Source organism: Protomyctophum parallelum (genome assembly GCF_964188405.1).
Source record: "Protomyctophum parallelum genome assembly, chromosome: 21".
NCBI classification, from domain to species: Eukaryota; Metazoa; Chordata; class Actinopteri; order Myctophiformes; family Myctophidae; genus Protomyctophum; species Protomyctophum parallelum.
The window spans coordinates 12,755,626-12,766,809 of record NC_139713.1 but is presented as its reverse complement, the minus strand read 5'-3'; the positions used below and the strand labels follow the sequence as shown (position 1 = coordinate 12,766,809).

Genomic DNA, 11,184 nt, shown 5'->3' with positions numbered 1-11,184 from the left:
TGAGATGGTGAGGAAAATCTGTTATGATTTTGTTAAACGTTTTTGACCACAGATATACTGTCCCCATACCACCCCTGTGATCTGTGTAGTGATTGCGAACGCAGTGAGCCACTTACTATGACAGCAGGGGCTGAGTGTCTGTGTGTGTGTGTGTGTCACGCTGTGTGGTGTCACGCTGTTACACCACCGGCCCGCCACCAGAGGGCGCAGCTGTGGCACGCACGCACGCACGCACACACACACACACACACACACACACACACACAGGGCGCAGCTGTAGCACACACACACACAACCACACACACACGAGCTGCGTTCGCTTCACGCGTTTGCGCGTCTTACTTGTTTATAGGCTAATGTTAATTCAACTCCAGTGTTAATGTTGTCGACTAATATATTATGGAGGGGCTAGTGGAGAAGAGATCCAGGAGAAATAAGACTTCAAAGAAAATAAAAAAGTAATTTTATGCGTGGCTGCTCGTGCGTGTCACGATGCATTGTGAGCTTGTAGATCAGTTATATTTGGCCAAGTATAAATCAGGCATTAGGACGCCATCAAGGCCTGCATGCCAACATAAACTTTATTCGACTAAATCAACTGTAGATTTAGATATCTGTTGTTGCAGTTGCCAAAGAAATAAATAATATGTTACATGTAAGTATAATTTTATATATAAGGATGCTGATTTATATCTCGCTAACCGATCTTTCAGAATCCCAAACTGTTTACAGTTGACCACGGTCCACGAGTAACATTTTTATTCACCAGAGAAATTGAATACCTTGACGTGAAGAATAGTGACAAAGTCAGTCATTTGCAATTGTTAACGTGCTTTAATTGCAGGCAGTTTAGAATAGCAAGTCCATTGAGCATAATTATACTAAAAACGAATCAAACAAAATGCAGTAAATAAACAAAGTATGAGAACAAATGCAGTAAAATACATATAATTATGTTAAAGCATTTGTATAAAAGACACACATATAAATGCTTGGACATTTAACCCATTCTCTTCTTTTACTCTCAATTCATTTGTATTCATTTCACATCAATGGAAAGTCAAATTCAACATCCTGCCGAAACAATATTAACCATCAGAGGCGTTCAATGTTGTTGAATCTGCCTGATCAGTGGTCACACACAGTCAAACTGTTACAAGGCACTCTCATTTTTTCTTAATCGTATTGATGGCTCCACCTACAGCACTGCCTACTGCCACTCCTGCTGCTCCACCTGCTGTTCCCCCCGCCACACAACCTGCTATTCCCCCCACCGCGGGAGCCACTTTCTCCATGGTACTATTGGCCCCTTCGTGATCTCCGCAAAGGTCTTTAGCCACGCCTATGCCGTGGCCGACGCCTGGGATGCCATGACATGACATGATGTCTCCACCTTCTGGTCTGCTCGACAAGCTGCAAAGCACAGATGAAGATGATGAGGATGTGTGACTATGTATACTACTAATTATAATAATGCATTTTTATTTATAAAGCACTTTACATTCTTTCAAATCTGAGAGTGCTACAATTAACACCTTCACAGGTGTTACCGATAGCCTATAATGCTAATGAAGGCTCTGTTCCATTCTGGTCAAACAGAGTCAGTGTGTGCTGATATTGTGCATGTTGGCTCACTGGACACACTCTGCTACACACAGTGGGACTCACAGTGACCTTGGGTTCCAAATGGCCCCGGGTACGGGTAACTCTGAGAGTGTACAAATGGGGCCAAATGGACCATTTACTTGATCATTTATCCATTTATTTAGTTTATCATTTATACATTTATCTTGTACACTCTCAGAGTTATGGGGGTCCTTAAAATGTAAAGGTTTGAGAACCACATATACTGCACACTAAATGGAATAGTCAGAGCCTTAATTAGTATCATCGGTAACACCTGCGATGGAAGTAGGAAGTTATTCTGTTTGCCATTGCCTGGCCCTGTATCTCAAATGGTCAAATACATATTTGATTAAGGAATATAATAATGCCTTTTGTATTCTTTCTGTATAGGCTATCAGAAAGTCATTACGGAGGGATTTTAAGATTTTCAGATAAATAAATAAAAAAGCCTCTTATCAACTATAACTGTTTAATCCATCAATTAAGTTATGAATAATCAATTCATCATGAATTAATCGATAATTAGCATATCCCCCAAAGCCTTTAGAAGTGTATTTTAATATACCCCATAATACACCTGATTAACCACAAAGTTCACAATGCTGCATACCTGTTACAAAGGTGACGTATGTCAGTGTTGCAGTCAGAGCTATCGAGTCAAGCACCTCCAAACCGTCCTGTTGTGAGACAGAGACAAGATACAATATGTGGTTACCAGACTCACACAGAGATGTGAACAGTGCACACACTTGTAATATCATTCCTGGAGGCAGACACCAATTTAGACCCATCTCACCAATACCAGTTCAAGTTAAACATCCTGCTAAATAAGTTGTTAGTTAGATAAATAGATCTGATATGATCAGGTTGTGCTGATATCTGTCTTTCTGTTTCCGACATATTTTGAATAATTATTTCAAAATAATTTTTTTAAATTAAAATAAATCAAAAAAATTACATGAATGAATAAAAAAAGAAAAGATCGAAAAATATCGGCTATTTACACTAGTTTGGGTTGCAGGGAGATATAAAATGTATTTTTTTGACTCTCGAGCCACTGATGTAAAATAATAATATAACCCTGTACTTTGGTCTGCTGTCAGTTTATGCCATCTTAAATGATCATAAGTGAAAGACAGTACATGTGGATGCAGCATACCTGAGTTCTAGAGATGGTGAGTGAGTGTCCGTCAGCAGGAGAGTGGTGTTATGGTGATGTTTCTACACTGTATATATACAGGATGTCCTCCCTCTTCACAAACCATCCAACCCACTGGTCATGTGATTTCAGGGAACCAGACGGTTTTCTCATCAACGGTTTAACAGTTGTCTTTCATATTAACTTATTAACAACCAGAGTATAATGATTGACAGCTCATATTGTTCCAAAGACATAATCATGATTATTAGGCAAGTTGGCTATACAGCATTAAAGGTATATTCAGTGATTTCACTTAATTCAAATATCACTTATTTTTTTGTTTTGTTGTGATAATCCTCCCTACTATAGAGTGTGCTGGCCATATAAGGAGTTCCTCCCTGTCCCCAGTTAACCCCTGGGGGTCAAAAAACCTTAGGTTTCGTTTTTGACTCTCTATCCTGATTGGACGAAAGGCTGGGTCCCACAGCCAAAAACGAAACCTAAGGGTTTGTGAGTGAAATCACTGAATATACCTTTAAGGCTGCAAGTATGCAGCCAATAAAAGAAACCCAGAGTGAACTCATCTAAAGTGAGGTCACTGGAGCGCGTTGCAGGAGATATTAACCTTATAGGTCATTCATATTTAAAAAGTGACCCAGGGAAAAAACACACAAGTTACAACATGACTTGTCACGCACGCACACGCGCACGCACACACACACACACACACACACACACACACACACACACACACACACACACACACACACACTATGAGACATTTTTAAACAAAACTTGTTTTTGAAGATATAAAAATACCTCAATTATATTTCTATTGCTACTTTTACTTCAAGTCAGAGTACTTCTTCCACCACAGCTTTTAGGTAAGAAACTTGCACACAGCACCTTTAAGCGTCGCAATGGCCTGGACCAACATTTAACAATTGTATTCATTGTCCACAAGCAGGGAAAGCAATAAGCATACAGGGACACAAATATTTCTAAGTGCAGTAAAGGTTACATTCACAAAGTCATGGATACGTCCTCATGATACAACACACGTCACTCAGCACTTCATGGGCACAAGCAGTGGCAGCTCCGCCATATTGGGCAGCAGAGGTGGCACGTACACTTTGCCAGCATTTCTACACACACACACACACACACACACACACACACACACGCACACGCACACGCACACGCACACGCACATGCACGCGCACACACACAACTTCACAACAGTCAGCCCATTTCTCAGAAATGGATCAAATGCAATACTGAAAGTGAAAGTTTATACTATCATATACTGATAACGTGGATTCACTCACGCTTCCTCCACGCTTCAGTCTGCACTTTGTCCCATGTAGGCAGCTGGAAAACTGGGCCTAATTATAGTTAAGATCTGAGGACTGAGATCTGAGATGTCAAGGACCCCCAAAAATATATGTAATTGGCCGCCGACCCCCATCTGAAAATATGTTGATATGTAGATTTGGGTTAAAAAACGTTTGCTCTGAAAGAATATATTCAAAGATTTGCACCACATTTTTATGATTTTTCAAAAAAAATTATATGAGCTTCTAGATCTGATATTTTTCAATAGCAACACACACACACACACACACACACACACACACGTGTGAGCTTGTATCGGCTATTTTCAGCATGCAACCAAGTGACTTCTGGATTTTGCTTATACGGATATTTATCCACTAGTTCCTTCCTATAACATTTTAGTCTATTTATTTATTTTTTATCATTTATACATTTATCTTGTACACTCTTGTACAGAGTTATGGGGTCCTTAAAATTAAAAGGTTTGAGAACCATACTGCACACTAAATGGAATGGTCAGAGCCTTAATTAGTATCATCGGTAACACCTTCGATGGAAGTAGGAAGTTACTCTTTTTGCCATTGCCTGGCCCTGTATCTCAAATGGTCAAATACATTAAGGAATATAATATGCCTTTTGTATTCTTTCTGTATATCAGCAAAATGTAGATTTTTATGTTAGATATTACGAAGGGATTTTAAGATTCTCAGATAAATAAATAAAAAAGCCACTTATCAACTATAACCGTTTAATCCATCAATGAGGTTATCAATAATTAATTAATAGTGAATTCATCAATAATTAGCATATCCCCAAAGCCTTTAGAAGCGTATTTTACCCCATAATAGACTAGGCTTGATTTCAGTAAATGTGCTTATATAAAGTGCTGAAGGCAAATCGTGTTAATTTATTACATACATCTTTTCTAGGGGCTGCTGAATCCAAATCTGCTGTATGTATAACTCAAAAATGGATGCTAAGCCCTCAAAAAATTTTCGGAAAACCGATGGAGAAACGCCGCTTAAAAATCTGAATTCACGCCCGGTGTGTGGAGACCATAACACTTTGCTGCTTCTCTCAGAAGGAGCTGAACCTCACAGAAAGGCTGCTCAGCTGCAGAAAAGAGAAACAATAAAATGACACACACACACACACACACACACACACACACACACACACACACACACACACGCACACACGCACACGTTTGCTCTTGGAGTTACAGAGCTGTTATGGTTATTCGGGGATCTCTTTATGCATTTCTGGTAATATGATTGTCCGCTCAAGAATGGCAAAAGTGGAATTTTGACAAAAAGCCAGCATGGTGATGACCCCATGACCCCATGCCTCAGAATGCGCACGCACACACACACACACACACACACACACACACACACACACACACACACACACACACACACGCACGCACACAGGCACGCACACACACACACACACACACACACACACACACATGACAAATTTGACTGATTTACATTGGCAACATTGAGATGAGATGGTGAGGAAAATCTGTTATGATTTTGTTAAACGTTTTTGACCACAGATATACTGTCCCCATACCACCCCTGTGATCTGTGTAGTGATTTATAGGCTAATGTTAATTCAACTCCAGTGTTAATGTTGTCGACTAATATATTATGGAGGGGCTAGTGGAGAAGAGATCCAGGAGAAATAAGACTTCAAAGAAAATAAAAAAGTAATTTTATGCGTGGCTGCTCGTGCGTGTCACGATGCATTGTGAGCTTGTAGATCAGTTATATTTGGCCAAGTATAAATCAGGCATTAGGACGCCATCAAGGCCTGCATGCCAACATAAACTTTATTCGACTAAATCAACTGTAGATTTAGATATCTGTTGTTGCAGTTGCCAAAGAAATAAATAATATGTTACATGTAAGTATAATTTTATATATAAGGATGCTGATTTATATCTCGCTAACCGATCTTTCAGAATCCCAAACTGTTTACAGTTGACCACGGTCCACGAGTAATATTTAATATATTTAAGTAATATTTATTCACCAGAGAAATTGAATACCTTGACGCGAAGAATAGTGACAAAGTCAGTCATTTGCAATTGTTAATGTGCTTTAATTGCAGGCAGTTTAGAATAGCAAGTCCATTGAGCATAATTATACTAAAAACGAATCAAACAAAATGCAGTAAATAAACAAAGTATGAGAACAAATGCAGTAAAATACATATAATTATGTTAAAGCATTTGTATAAAAGATTGACCAACACATATAAATGCTTGGACATTTAACCCATTCTCTTCTTTTACTCTCAATTCATTTGTATTCATTTCACATCAATGGAAAGTCAAATTCAACATCCTGCCGAAACAATATTAACCATCAGAGGCGTTCAACGTTGTTGAATCTGCCTGATCAGTGGTCACACACAGTCAAACTGTTACAAGGCACTCTCATATTTTCTTAATCCTATTGATGGCTCCTCCTACAGCACTGCCTACTGCCACTCCTGCTGCTCCACCTGCTGGTCCCCCCGCCACACAACCTGCTATTCCCCCCACCGCGGGAGCCACTTTCTCCATGGTTGTATTGGCGCGGTAGTAGGCTTTTTTAGCCCCTTCGTGATCTCCGCAAAGGTCTTTAGCCACGCCTATGCCGTGGCCGACGCCGGGGATGCCTTCGAAGAACTCCGACATGATGTCTCCACCTTCTGGTCTGCTCGACAAGCTGCAAAGCACAGATGAAGATGATGAGGATGTGTGACTATGTATACTACTAATTATAACAAGTAAGACGCGCAAACGCGTGAAGCGAACGCAGCTCGTGTGTGTGTGGTTGTGTGTGTGTGTGTGTGTGTGTGTGTGTGCTACAGCTGCGCCCTGTGTGTGTGTGTGTGTGTGCTACAGCTGCGCCCTCTGGTGGCGGGCGGGTGGTGTAACAGCGTGACACACACACACACACACACACACACACACACACACACACAGACATTCAGCCCTTGCTGTCATAGTAAGTGGCTCACTGCGTTCGCAATAATGCATTTTTATTTATAAAGCACTTTACATTCTTTCAAATCTGAGAGTGCTACAATTAAAACACCTTCACAGGTGTTACCGATAGCCTATAATGCTAATGAAGGCTCTGTTCCATTCTGGTCAAACAGAGTCAGTGTGCTGATATTGTGCATGTTGGCTCACTGGACACACTCTGCTACATACAGTGGGACTCACAGTGACCTTGGGTTCCAAATGGCCCCGGGTACGGGTAACTCTGAGAGTGTACAAATGGGGCCAAATGGACCATTTAGTTGATCATTTATCCATTTATTTAGTTTATCATTTATACATTTATCTTGTACACTCTCAGAGTTATGGGGGTCCTTAAAATTTTAAGGTTTGAGAACCACATATACTGCACACTAAATGGAATAGTCAGAGCCTTAATTAGTATCATCGGTAACACCTGCGATGGAAGTAGGAAGTTATTCTGTTTGCCATTGCCTGGCCCTGTATCTCAAATGGTCAAATACATATTTGATTAAGGAATATAATAATGCCTTTTGTATTCTTTCTGTATAGGCTGTCAGAAAGTCATTACGGAGGGATTTTAAGATTTTCAGATAAATAAATAAAAAAGCCTCTTATCAACTATAACTGTTTAATCCATCAATTAAGTTATGAATAATCAATTCATCATGAATTAATCGATAATTAGCATATCCCCCAAAGCCTTTAGAAGTGTATTTTAATATACCCCATAATACACCTGATTAACCACAAAGTTCACAATGCTGCATACCTGTTACAAAGGTGACGTATGTCAGTGTTGCAGTCAGAGCTATCGAGTCAAGCACCTCCAAACCGTCCTGTTGTGAGACAGAGACAAGATACAATATGTGGTTACCAGACTCACACAGAGATGTGAACAGTGCACACACTTGTAATATCATTCCTGGAGGCAGACACCAATTTAGACCCATCTCACCAATACCAGTTCAAGTTAAACATCCTGCTAAATAAGTTGTTAGTTAGATAAATAGTCGCTAAATAGATCTGATATGATCAGGTTGTGCTGATATCTGTCTTTCTGTTTCCGACATATTTTGAATAATTATTTCAAAATATTTTTTCTAAATTAAAATAAATCAAAAAAATTACATGAATGAATAAAAAAAGAAAAGATAGAAAAATATCGGCTATTTACACTAGTTTGGGTTGCAGGGAGATATAAAATTTATTTTTTTGACTCTCGAGCCACTGATGTAAAATAATAATATAACCCTGTACTTTGGTCTGCTGTCAGTTTATGCCATCTTAAATGATCATAAGTGAAAGACGGTACATGTGGATGCAGCATACCTGAGTTCTAGAGATGGTGAGTGAGTGTCCGTCAGCTGCAGCAGGAGAGTGGTGTTATGGTGATGTTTCTACACTGTATATATACAGGATGTCCTCCCTCTTCACAAACCATCCAACCCACTGGACTGAAGCCAAGGTCATGTGATTTCAGGGAACCAGACGGTTTTCTCATCAACGGTTTAACAGTTTTCTTTCATATTAACTTATTAACAACCAGAGTATACACACACACACACACACACACACACACACACACACACACACACACACACACACACACACACACACACACACACACACACACACACACACTATGAGACATTTTTAAACAAAACTTGTTTTTGAAGATATAAAAATACTTCTATTATATTTCTATTGCTACTTTTACTTCAAGTCAGAGTACTTCTTCCACCACAGCTTTTAGGTAAGAAACTTGCACACAGCACCTTTAAGCGTCGCAATGGCCTGGACCAACATTTAACAATTGTATTCATTGTCCACAAGCAGGGAAAGCAATAAGCATACAGGGACACAAATATTTTTAGGTGCAGTAAAGGTTACATTCACAAAGTCATGGATACGTCCTCATGATACAACACACGTCACTCAGCACTTCATGGGCACAAGCAGTGGCAACTCCGCCATATTGGGCAGCAGAGGTGGCACGTACACTTTGCCAGCATTTCTACACACACACACACACACACACACACACACACACGCACACACACACACACACACACACACACGCACACGCACACGCACACGCACACACACACACACACACACACACACACACACACACACACACACACGCACACACACACACACACACACACACGCACATGCACGCGCACACACACAACTTCACAACAGTCAGCCCATTTCTCAGAAATGGATCAAATGCAATACTGAAAGTGAAAGTTTATACTATCATATACTGATAACGTAGATTCACTCACGCTTCCTCCACGCTTCAGTCTGCACTTTGTCCCATGTAGGCAGCTGGAAAACTGGGCCTAATTATAGTTAAGATCTGAGGACTGAGATCTGAGATGTCAAGGACCCCCAAAAATATATGTAATTGGCCGCCGACCCCCATCTGAAAATATGTTGATATGTAGATTTGGGTTAAAAAACGTTTGCTCTGAAAGAATATATTCAAAGATTTGCACCACATTTTTATGATTAATTTTTTTTTTTATATGAGCTTCTAGATCTGATATTTTTCAATAGCAACACACACACACACACACACACACACACACACACACACACACACACACACACACACACACACACACACACACACACACACACACACACACACACACACACACAGCTTGTATCGGCTATTTTCAGCATGCAACCTGCAAGTGACTTCTGGATTTTGCTTATACGGATATTTATCCACTAGTTCCTTCCTATAACATTTTAGTCTATTTATTTATTTTTTATCATTTATACATTTATCTTGTACACTCTTGTACAGAGTTATGGGGTCCTTAAAATTAAAAGGTTTGAGAACCACATATACTGCACACTAAATGGAATGGTCAGAGCCTTAATTAGTATCATCGGTAACACCTTCGATGGAAGTAGGAAGTTACTCTTTTTGCCATTGCCTGGCCCTGTATCTCAAATGGTCAAATACATTAAGGAATATAATATGCCTTTTGTATTCTTTCTGTATATCAGCAAAATGTAGATTTTTATGTTAGATATTACGAAGGGATTTTAAGATTCTCAGATAAATAAATAAAAAAGCCACTTATCAACTATAACCGTTTAATCCATCAATGAGGTTATCAATAATTAATTAATAGTGAATACATCAATAATTAGCATATCCCCAAAGCCTTTAGAAGCGTATTTTACCCCATAATAGACTAGGCTTGATTTCAGTAAATGTGCTTATATTCAGTATTTAAGTCCGACGTCATTTTGTAGTGCTACGTTACGTCCGGGTCCAAGTGGCACCAGCTCCCGTCCGCATCCCATTGTAAATAGAATATCTAAACGCGTGAATCTTTTTAAATTGACGTTATTTTTCAGAAAGGAAGCCATAGAGGGTTAAAATGGGTCTTAATGCTTCCAACTCGAGTAGAATTATTAATGTTTTGTACAAGTGTCCATGACAACAAAAATATATGATGTGGAGACAATAAAGACTATTATTATCATTATTATTGAAGGAGGCATTTGCTCGGTAAAATATTTCGGGGGATATTTACAATGTGTGCAGGCTTGAGTATGTTGAATCTAGTTTGCATTAATGAGGATTTAGTTGACACAATCAAATAAAATGGCGATAGTATTCCATGTGGGGCAGACGGCCTGTCACAGCCAGATTTTGGAGAGAAGCGCAGCTTTGTTGTTGCGAGGAAAGCGGTAAAATGAGACTTTCGTGGTTGTTTTCGTCTCAGATTTAGTCCGACGGAGCGTCACAGTATAAATCTCCATGGGGACACAAAAGCGACACAAAAGTAGGACCCGGAAGTATCTCAGGAGGGGGCGCTCACGTCACAGCTAAAATACTGAATAAAGTGCTGAAGGCAAATCGTGTTAATTTATTACATACATCTTTTCTAGGGGCTGCTGAATCAAAATCTGCTGTACCGTATGTATAACTCAAAAATGGATGCTAAGCCCTCAAAAGAAATTCGGAAAACCGATGGAGAAACGCCGCTTAAAAATCTGAATTCACGCCCGGTGTGTGGAGACCATAACA

At 39.6% G+C, this 11,184-nt stretch overlaps 1 long non-coding RNA gene across 1 annotated transcript; it reads right to left on the bottom strand.

The window, feature by feature from the left end:
• Positions 1-6,212: 6,212 nt before the first annotated feature.
• LOC310878698 lies at positions 6,213-8,484 on the bottom strand. Its single transcript, XR_014570912.1, has 3 exons — positions 8,454-8,484; positions 7,894-7,960; positions 6,213-6,822 (listed from the first exon to the last, which is right to left on the bottom strand). It is a non-coding gene; the product is annotated as an uncharacterized lncRNA (long non-coding RNA).
• Between the last annotated feature and the right edge of the window lie 2,700 nt (positions 8,485-11,184).